A 12,003-nucleotide genomic window follows, 5' to 3' on the forward strand; every position below is an offset into this window, starting at 1 on the left:
GAAATTGGAAACAGGAAATAGGAAACAGGAAATAGATGGTTAAAGACAGATCCCAGGTGGACGGGGCATGCCCGTTACTAAAGAAAGAAAAAGTGAGGGCGAGAGAGAGAAGGAAACAGAGAAAGAGGATAAATATATATATATATATTTATATATATATAGAGAGAGAGAGAGAGAGAGAGAGAGAGAGAGAGAGAGAGAGAGAGAGAGAGAGAGAGAGAGAGAGAGAGAGAGAGAGAGAGAGAGAGAGAGAGAGAGAGAGAGAGAGAGAGAGCCTGTCAGATTACAAAGAATTGGAAAACAAACCCGTTTTGATAAACTCCCATATATAGAGAGAGAGACTGACTGACTATTCAGTCTGTGTCACGCCCTGACCTTAGAGAGCCTTTTTATGTCTCTATTTTGGTTTGGTCAGGGTGGGATTTGGGTGGGCATTCTATGTTCTTTATTTCTAGGTTTTGTATTTCTTTGTTTCTGGCCGAGTTTGGTTCCGATTGGGGATCATACTTAGGCAGCCCTTTTCCCTCCTTCTGTGTGGGATCTTGTTCTTTGTTTGTGAGCAGGTAGTTTGCACAACGAAGCTGTTCGGTCGTTGTTATTCTTTATTGTTTTGTCTTTTCTAAAGTTTCACTTCGTTATCAAATTATGTGGAACACAAAGAACGCTGCGCTTTGGTCTCATCCTTCCGAAGACAACCGGTTCAGTCTGACTACTATCTGACCAGTACAGCACCAATCGTATAGAATGACTGGTAGTATCTAGTGTTATAATGACTGGTAGTATCTAGTGTTATAATGACTGGTAGTATCTAGTGTTATAATGACTGGTAGTATCTAGTGTTATAATGACTGGTAGTATCTAGTGTTATAATGACTGGTAGTATCTAGTGTTATAATGTATCTAGTGTTATAATGACTGGTAGTATCTAGTGTTATAATGACTGGTAGTATCTAGTGTTATAATGACTGGTAGTATCTAGTGTTATAATGTATCTAGTATTATAATGACTGGTAGTATCTAGTGTTATAATGACTGGTAGTATCTAGTGTTATAATGTATCTAGTGTTATAATGACTGGTAGTATCTAGTGTTATAATGACTGGTAGTATCTAGTGTTATAATGACTGGTAGTATCTAGTGTTATAATGACTGGTAGTATCTAGTGTTATAATGTATCTAGTATTATAATGACTGGTAGTATCTAGTATTATAATGACTGGTAGTATCTAGTGTTATAATGACTGGTAGTATCTAGTGTTATAATGACTGGTAGTATCTAGTGTTATAATGTATCTAGTGTTATAATGACTGGTAGTATCTAGTGTTATAATGACTGGTAGTATCTAGTGTTATAATGACTGGTAGTATCTAGTGTTATAATGACTGGTAGTATCTAGTGTTATAATGTATCTAGTGTTATAATGACTGGTAGTATCTAGTGTTATAATGACTGGTAGTATCTAGTATTATAATGACTGGTAGTATCTAGTGTTATAATGACTGGTAGTATCTAGTGTTATAATGTATCTAGTGTTATAATGACTGGTAGTATCTAGTGTTATAATGACTGGTAGTATCTAGTGTTATAATGACTGGTAGTATCTAGTGTTATAATGTATCTAGTGTTATAATGACTGGTAGTATCTAGTGTTATAATGACTGGTAGTATCTAGTGTTATAATGACTGGTAGTATCTAGTGTTATAATGACTGGTAGTATCTAGTATTATAATGACTGGTAGTATCTAGTGTTATAATGTATCAAATCAAATCAAATTTTATTAGTCACATACACATGGTTAGCAGATGTTAATGCGAGTGTAGCGAAATGCTTGTGCTTCTAGTTCCGACAATGCAGTAATAACCAACAAGTAATCTAACCTAACAATTCCACAACTACTACCTTATACACACACAAGTGTAAAGGGATAAAGAATATGTACATAAAGATATATGAATGAGTGATGGTACAGAACGGCATAGGCAAGATGCAGTATGTACGTGAATTAAGGGCTAGTGGTACAGTTACATGTATCAGTAGACGATATAGAGTACAGTATATACATATGAGATGGGTAATGTAGGGTATGTAAACATTATATTAAGTGGCATTGTTTAAAGTGGCTAGTGGTACATTTTTACATAATTTCCATCAATTCCCATTTTTAAAGTGGCTGGAGTTGAGTCAGTATGTTGGCAGCGGCCGCTAAATGTTAGTGGTGGCTGTTTAACAGTCTGATGGCCTTGAGATAGAAGCTGTTTTTCAGTCTCTCGGTCCCTGCTTTGATGCACCTGTACTGACCTCGCCTTCTGGATGATAGCGGGGTGAACAGGCAGTGGCTTGGGTGGTTGTTGTCCTTGATGATCTTTATGGCCTTCCTGTGACATCGGGTGGTGTAGGTGTCCTGGAGGGCAGGTAGTTTGCCCCCGGTGATGCGTTCTGCAGACCTCACTACCCTCTGGAGAGCCTTACGGTTGTGGGCGGAGCAGTTGCCGTACCAGGCGGTGATACAGCCCGACAGGATGCTCTCGATTGTGCATCTGTAGAAGTTTGTGAGTGCTTTTGGTGACAAGCCGAATTTCTTCAGCCTCCTGAGGTTGAAGAGGCGCTGCTGCGCCTTCTTCACGACGCTGTCTGTGTGGGTGGACCAATTCAGTTTGTCCGTGATGTGTACACCGAGGAACTTAAAACTTTCCACCTTCTCCACTACTGACCCGTCGATGTGGATAGGGGGGTGCTCCCTCTGCTGTTTCCTGAAGTCCACAATCATCTCCTTTGTTTTGTTGACGTTGAGTGTGAGGTTATTTTCCTGACACCACACTCCGAGGGCCCTCACCTCCTCCCTGTAGGCCGTCTCGTCGTTGTTGGTAATCAAGCCTACCACTGTAGTGTCATCCGCAAACTTGATGATTGAGTTGGAGGCGTGCATGGCCACGCAGTCGTGGGTGAACAGGGAGTACAGGAGAGGGCTCAGAACGCACCCTTGTGGGGCCCCAGTGTTGAGGATCAGCGGGGTGGAGATGTTGTTACCTACCCTCACCACCTGGGGGCGGCCCGTCAGGAAGTCCAGGACCCAGTTGCACAGGGCGGGGTCGAGACCCAGGGTCTCGAGCTTGATGACGAGTTTGGAGGGTACTATGGTGTTAAATGCTGAGCTGTAATCGATGAACAGCATTCTCACATGGGTATTCCTCTTGTCCAGATGGGTTAGGGCAGTGTGCAGTGTGGTTGCGATTGCGTCGTCTGTGGACCTATTGGGTCGGTAAGCAAATTGGAGTGGGTCTAGGGTGTCCGGTAGGGTGGAGGTGATATGGTCCTTGACTAGTCTCTCAAAGCACTTCATGATGACGGAAGTGAGTGCTACGGGGCGGTAGTCGTTTAGCTCAGTTACCTTAGCTTTCTTGGGAACAGGAACAATGGTGGCCCTCTTGAAGCATGTGGGAACAGCAGACTGGGATAAGGATTGATTGAATATGTCCGTAAACACACCAGCCAGCTGGTCTGCGCATGCTCTGAGGACGCGGCTGGGAATGCCGTCTGGGCCTGCAGCCTTGCGAGGGTTAACACGTTTAAATGTTTTACTCACCTCGGCTGCAGTGAAGGAGAGCCCGCAGGTTTTGGTAGGGGGCCGTGTCAGTGGCACTGTATTGTCCTCAAAGCGGGCAAAAAAGTTGTTTAGCCTGTCTGGGAGCAAGACATCCTGGTCCGCGACGGGGCTGGTTTTCTTTTTGTAATCCGTGATTGACTGTAGACCCTGCCACATACCTCTTGTGTCTGAGCTGTTGAATTGCGACTCGATTTTGTCTCTGTACTGGGACTTAGCCTGTTTGATTGCCTTGCGGAGAGAATAGCTACACTGTTTGTATTCGGTCATGCTTCCGGTCACCTTGCCCTGGTTAAAAGCAGTGGTTCGCGCTTTCAGTTTCACGCGAATGCTGCCGTCAATCCACGGTTTCTGGTTTGGGAATGTTTTAATCGTTGCTGTGGGTACGACATCGTCAATGCACTTCCTAATGAACTCGCTCACCGAATCAGCATATTCGTCAATATTGTTGTTGGACGCAATGCGGAACATATTCCAATCCGCGTGATCGAAGCAGTCTTGAAGCGTGGAATCAGATTGGTCGGACCAGCGTTGAACAGACCTGAGCGCGGGAGCTTGTTGTTTTAGTTTCTGTTTGTAGGCTGGAATCAACAAAATGGAGTCGTGGTCAGCTTTTCCGAAAGGGGGGCGGGGGAGGGCCTTATATGCGTCGCGGAAATTAGTATAACAATGATCTAGGGTTTTTCCAGCCCTGGTAGCACAATCGATATGCTGATAGAATTTAGGGAGTTTTGTTTTTAGATTAGCCTTGTTAAAATCCCCAGCTACGATGAATGCAGCCTCAGGGTGTGTGGTTTCCAGTTTACAAAGAGTCAGATAAAGTTCGTTCAGGGCCATCGATGTGTCTGCTTGGGGGGGAATATATACGGCTGTGATTATGATTGAAGAGAATTCCCTTGGTAGATAATGCGGTCGACATTTTATTGTGAGGAGTTCTAGATCAGGTGAACAGAATGACTTGAGTTCCTGTGTGTTGTTATGATGATCACACCACGTCTCGTTAATCATAAGGCATACCCCCCCGCCCCTCTTCTTACCAGAAAGATGTTTGTTTCTGTCGGCGCGATGCATGAAGAAACCAGCTGGCTGCACCGACTCCGTTAGCGTCTCTTGAGTTAGCCATGTTTCCGTGAAGCAGAGCACGTTGCAATCCCTGATGTCTCTCTGGAATGCTACCCGTGCTCGGATTTCATCAACCTTATTGTCAAGAGACTGGACATTGGCGAGTAGTATGCTAGGGAGTGGAGCGCGATGTGCCCGTCTCCGAAGCCTGGCCAGGAGACCGCCTCGTTTGCCCCTTTTACGGCGTCGCACAGGGTCGCCGGCTGGGATCAGATCCATTGTATTGGGTGGAAGGCAAAACACTGGATCCGTTTCGGGAAAGTCATATTCCTGGTAGGAACGATGATGAGTTGACGTTAATCGTATATTCAGTAGTTCCTCCCGACTGTATGTAATGAAACCTAAGATTACCCGGGGTACCGATGTAAGAAATAACACATAAAAAAACAAAATACTGCATATTTTCCAAGGAACACGAAGCGAGGCGGCCATCTCTTTCCGGCGCCGGATGTTTTGTAGTATCTAGTGTTATAATGACTGGTAGTATCTAGTGTTATAATGACTGGTAGTATCTAGTGTTATAATGACTGGTAGTATCTAGTGTTATAATGACTGGTAGTATCTAGTGTTATAATGACTGGTAGTATCTAGTGTTATAATGACTGGTAGTATCTAGTGTTATAATGACTGGTAGTATCTAGTGTTATAATGACTGGTAGTATCTAGTGTTATAATGACTGGTAGTATCTAGTGTTATAATGACTGGTAGTATCTAGTGTTATAATGACTGGTAGTATCTAGTGTTATAATGACTGGTAGTATCTAGTGTTATAATGACTGGTAGTATCTAGTGTTATAATGACTGGTAGTATCTAGTGTTATAATGACTGGTATTATCTAGTGTTATAATGACTGGTAGTATCTAGTGTTATAATGACTGGTAGTATCTAGTGTTATAATGACTGGTAGTATCTAGTGTTATAATGACTGGTAGTATCTAGTGTTATAATGACTGGTAGTATCTAGTGTTATAATGACTGGTAGTATCTAGTGTTATAATGACTGGTAGTATCTAGTGTTATAATGACTGGTAGTATCTAGTGTTATAATGACTGGTAGTATCTAGTGTTATAATGACTGGTAGTATCTAGTGTTATAATGTATCTAGTGTTATAATGACTGGTAGTATCTAGTGTTATAATGACTGGTAGTATCTAGTGTTATAATGACTGGTAGTATCTAGTGTTATAATGACTGGTAGTATCTAGTGTTATAATGACTGGTAGTATCTAGTGTTATAATGACTGGTAGTATCTAGTGTTATAATGACTGGTAGTATCTAGTGTTATAATGACTGGTAGTATCTAGTGTTATAATGACTGGTAGTATCAAGTGTTATAATGACTGGTAGTATCTAGTATTATAATGACTGGTAGTGTCTAGTATTATAATGTATCTAGTGTTATAATGACTGGTAGTATCTAGTGTTATAATGACTGGTAGTATCTAGTGTTATAATGACTGGTAGTATCTAGTGTTATAATGACTGGTAGTATCTAGTGTTATAATGACTGGTAGTATCTAGTGTTATAATGACTGGTAGTATCTAGTGTTATAATGACTGGTAGTATCTAGTGTTATAATGACTGGTAGTATCTAGTGTTATAATGACTGGTAGTATCTAGTGTTATAATGACTGGTAGTATCTAGTGTTATAATGACTGGTAGTATCTAGTGTTATAATGACTGGTAGTATCTAGTGTTATAATGACTGGTAGTATCTAGTGTTATAATGACTGGTAGTATCTAGTGTTATAATGACTGGTAGTATCTAGTGTTATAATGACTGGTAGTATCTAGTGTTATAATGACTGGTAGTATCTAGTGTTATAATGTATCTAGTGTTATAATGACTGGTAGTATCTAGTGTTATAATGACTGGTAGTATCTAGTATTATAATGACTGGTAGTATCTAGTATTATAATGACTGGTAGTATCTAGTGTTATAATGACTGGTAGTATCTAGTGTTATAATGACTGGTAGTATCTAGTGTTATAATGACTGGTAGTATCTAGTGTTATAATGACTGGTAGTATCTAGTGTTATAATGACTGGTAGTATCTAGTGTTATAATGACTGGTAGTATCTAGTGTTATAATGACTGGTAGTATCTAGTGTTATAATGACTGGTAGTATCTAGTGTTATAATGACTGGTAGTATCTAGTATTATAATGACTGGTAGTATCTAGTGTTATAATGACTGGTAGTATCTAGTGTTATAATGTATCTAGTGTTATAATGACTGGTAGTATCTAGTGTTATAATGACTGGTAGTATCTAGTGTTATAATGACTGGTAGTATCTAGTGTTATAATGACTGGTAGTATCTAGTGTTATAATGACTGGTAGTATCTAGTGTTATAATGACTGGTAGTATCTAGTGTTATAATGACTGGTAGTATCTAGTGTTATAATGACTGGTAGTATCTAGTGTTATAATGACTGGTAGTATCTAGTGTTATAATGACTGGTAGTATCTAGTATTATAATGACTGGTATTATCTAGTATTATAATGACTGGTAGTATCTAGTGTTATAATGACTGGTAGTATCTAGTATTATAATGACTGGTATTATCTAGTATTATAATGACTGGTAGTATCTAGTATTATAATGACTGGTAGTATCTAGTGTTATAATGACCGGTAGTATCTAGTGTTATAATGACTGGTAGTATCTAGTGTTATAATGTATCTAGTGTTATAATGACTGGTAGTATCTAGTTTTATAATGACTGGTAGTATCTAGTGTTATAATGACTGGTAGTATCTAGTATTATAATGACTGGTAGTATCTAGTATTAAAATGACTGGTAGTATCTAGTGTTATAATGACTGGTAGTATCTAGTATTATAATGACTGGTATTATCTAGTATTATAATGACTGGTAGTATCTAGTATTATAATGACTGGTAGTATCTAGTATGATAATGACTGGTAGTATCTAGTGTTATAATGTATCTAGTGTTATAATGACTGGTAGTATCTAGTGTTATAATGACTGGTAGTATCTAGTGTTATAATGACTGGTAGTATCTAGTGTTATAATGACTGGTAGTATCTAGTGTTATAATGTATCTAGGGTTATAATGACTGGTAGTATCTAGTGTTATAATGACTGGTAGTATCTAGTGTTATAATGTATCTAGTGTTATAATGACTGGTAGTGTCTAGTGTTATAATGACTGGTAGTATCTAATGTTATAATGACTGGTAGTATCTAGTATTATAATGACTGGTAGTATCTAGTATTATAATGTATCTAGTGTGATAATGACTGGTAGTATCTACTGTTATAATGACTGGTAGTATCTAGTGTTATAATGACTGGTAGTATCTAGTGTTATAATGACTGGTAGTATCTAGTGTTATAATGACTGGTAGTATTTAGTGTTATAATGACTGGTAGTATCTAGTGTTATAATGACTGGTAGTATCTAGTGTTATAATGACTGGTAGTATCTAGTGTTATAATGTATCTAGTGTTATAATGACTGGTAGTATCTAGTGTTATAATGTATCTAGTGTTATAATGACTGGTAGTATCTAGTGTTATAATGACTGGTAGTATCTAGTGTTATAATGACTGGTAGTATCTAGTGTTATAATGACTGGTAGTATCTAGTGTTATAATGACTGGTAGTATCTAGTGTTATAATGACTGGTAGTATCTAGTGTTATAATGACTGGTATTATCTAGTGTTATAATGACTGGTAGTATCTAGTGTTATAATGACTGGTAGTATCTAGTGTTATAATGACTGGTAGTATCTAGTGTTATAATGACTGGTAGTATCTAGTGTTATAATGACTGGTAGTATCTAGTGTTATAATGACTGGTATTATCTAGTGTTATAATGACTGGTAGTATCTAGTGTTATAATGACTGGTAGTATCTAGTGTTATAATGACTGGTAGTATCTAGTGTTATAATGACTGGTAGTATCTAGTGTTATAATGACTGGTAGTATCTAGTGTTATAATGACTGGTAGTATCTAGTGTTATAATGACTGGTAGTATCTAGTGTTATAATGACTGGTAGTATCTAGTGTTATAATGACTGGTAGTATCTAGTGTTATAATGACTGGTAGTATCTAGTGTTATAATGTATCTAGTGTTATAATGACTGGTAGTATCTAGTGTTATAATGACTGGTAGTATCTAGTGTTATAATGTATCTAGTGTTATAATGACTGGTAGTATCTAGTGTTATAATGACTGGTAGTATCTAGTGTTATAATGACTGGTAGTATCTAGTGTTATAATGACTGGTAGTATCTAGTGTTATAATGTATCTAGTGTTATAATGACTGGTAGTATCAAGTGTTATAATGACTGGTAGTATCTAGTATTATAATGACTGGTAGTGTCTAGTATTATAATGTATCTAGTGTTATAATGACTGGTAGTATCTAGTGTTATAATGACTGGTAGTATCTAGTGTTATAATGACTGGTAGTATCTAGTGTTATAATGTATCTAGTGTTATAATGACTGGTAGTATCTAGTGTTATAATGACTGGTAGTATCTAGTGTTATAATGTATCTAGTGTTATAATGACTGGTAGTATCTAGTGTTATAATGACTGGTAGTATCTAGTGTTATAATGACTGGTAGTATCTAGTGTTATAATGACTGGTAGTATCTAGTGTTATAATGACTGGTAGTATCTAGTGTTATAATGTATCTAGTGTTATAATGACTGGTAGTATCTAGTGTTATAATGACTGGTAGTATCTAGTATTATAATGACTGGTAGTATCTAGTATTATAATGACTGGTAGTATCTAGTGTTATAATGTATCTAGTGTTATAATGACTGGTAGTATCTAGTGTTATAATGACTGGTAGTATCTAGTATTATAATGACTGGTAGTATCTAGTATTATAATGACTGGTAGTATCTAGTGTTATAATGTATCTAGTGTTATAATGTATCTAGTGTTATAATGACTGGTAGTATCTAGTGTTATAATGACTGGTAGTATCTAGTATTATAATGACTGGTAGTATCTAGTATTATAATGACTGGTAGTATCTAGTGTTATAATGTATCTAGTGTTATAATGACTGGTAGTATCTAGTGTTATAATGACTGGTAGTATCTAGTATTATAATGACTGGTAGTATCTAGTATTATAATGACTGGTAGTATCTAGTGTTATAATGTATCTAGTGTTATAATGACTGGTAGTATCTAGTGTTATAATGACTGGTAGTATCTAGTGTTATAATGACTGGTAGTATCTAGTGTTATAATGACTGGTAGTATCTAGTGTTATAATGTATCTAGTGTTATAATGACTGGTAGTATCTAGTGTTATAATGACTGGTAGTATCTAGTGTTATAATGACTGGTAGTATCTAGTGTTATAATGACTGGTAGTATCTAGTGTTATAATGACTGGTAGTATCTAGTATTATAATGACTGGTATTATCTAGTATTATAATGACTGGTAGTATCTAGTGTTATAATGACTGGTAGTATCTAGTATTATAATGACTGGTATTATCTAGTATTATAATGACTGGTAGTATCTAGTATTATAATGACTGGTAGTATCTAGTGTTATAATGACCGGTAGTATCTAGTGTTATAATGACTAGTAGTATCTAGTGTTATAATGTATCTAGTGTTATAATGACTGGTAGTATCTAGTTTTATAATGACTGGTAGTATCTAGTGTTATAATGACTGGTAGTATCTAGTATTATAATGACTGGTAGTATCTAGTATTAAAATGACTGGTAGTATCTAGTGTTATAATGACTGGTAGTATCTAGTATTATAATGACTGGTATTATCTAGTATTATAATGACTGGTAGTATCTAGTATTATAATGACTGGTAGTATCTAGTATGATAATGACTGGTAGTATCTAGTGTTATAATGTATCTAGTGTTATAATGACTGGTAGTATCTAGTGTTATAATGACTGGTAGTATCTAGTGTTATAATGACTGGTAGTATCTAGTGTTATAATGACTGGTAGTATCTAGTGTTATAATGTATCTAGGGTTATAATGACTGGTAGTATCTAGTGTTATAATGACTGGTAGTATCTAGTGTTATAATGTATCTAGTGTTATAATGACTGGTAGTGTCTAGTGTTATAATGACTGGTAGTATCTAATGTTATAATGACTGGTAGTATCTAGTATTATTATGACTGGTAGTATCTAGTATTATAATGTATCTAGTGTGATAATGACTGGTAGTATCTAGTGTTATAATGACTGGTAGTATCTAGTGTTATAATGACTGGTAGTATCTAGTGTTATAATGACTGGTAGTATCTAGTGTTATAATGACTGGTAGTATTTAGTGTTATAATGACTGGTAGTATCTAGTGTTATAATGAATGGTAGTATCTAGTGTTATAATGACTGGTAGTATCTAGTGTTATAATGTATCTAGTGTTATAATGACTGGTAGTATCTAGTGTTATAATGTATCTAGTGTTATAATGACTGGTAGTATCTAGTGTTATAATGACTGGTAGTATCTAGTGTTATAATGACTGGTAGTATCTAGTGTTATAATGACTGGTAGTATCTAGTGTTATAATGACTGGTAGTATCTAGTGTTATAATGACTGGTAGTATCTAGTGTTATAATGACTGGTAGTATCTAGTGTTATAATGACTGGTAGTATCTAGTGTTATAATGACTGGTATTATCTAGTGTTATAATGACTGGTAGTATCTAGTGTTATAATGACTGGTATTATCTAGTGTTATAATGACTGGTAGTATCTAGTGTTATAATGACTGGTATTATCTAGTGTTATAATGACTGGTAGTATCTAGTGTTATAATGACTGGTAGTATCTAGTGTTATAATGTATCTAGTATTATAATGACTGGTAGTATCTAGTGTTATAATGTATCTAGTGTTATAATGACTGGTAGTATCTAGTGTTATAATGACTGGTATTATCTAGTATTATAATGACTGGTAGTATCTAGTGTTATAATGACTGGTAGTATCTAGTGTTATAATGTATCTAGTGTTATAATGACTGGTAGTATCTAGTGTTATAATGACTGGTAGTATCTAGTGTTATAATGTATCTAGTGTGATAATGACTGGTAGTATCTAGTATTATAATGACTGGTAGTATCTAGTGTTATAATGTATCTAGTGTTATAATGACTGGTAGTATCTAGTGTTATAATGTATCTAGTGTGATAATGACTGGTAGTATCTAGTATTATTATGACTGGTAGTATCTAGTGTTATAATGTATCTAGTGTTATAATGACTGG

The 12,003-nt window shown here is 36.4% G+C and overlaps 1 protein-coding gene across 3 annotated transcripts in view; it reads left to right on the top strand.

Annotated features, from left to right (window-relative positions):
* LOC139561273 (pyruvate carboxylase, mitochondrial-like) overlaps nucleotides 1–12,003 on the top strand; it is a 516,102-nt gene that overhangs the window by 333,211 nt on the left and 170,888 nt on the right. The gene's annotated exons all lie outside the window — the stretch shown is intronic.

Source organism: Salvelinus alpinus, chromosome 31 (assembly GCF_045679555.1).
Source record: "Salvelinus alpinus chromosome 31, SLU_Salpinus.1, whole genome shotgun sequence".
Classification (NCBI taxonomy): domain Eukaryota; kingdom Metazoa; phylum Chordata; class Actinopteri; order Salmoniformes; family Salmonidae; genus Salvelinus; species Salvelinus alpinus.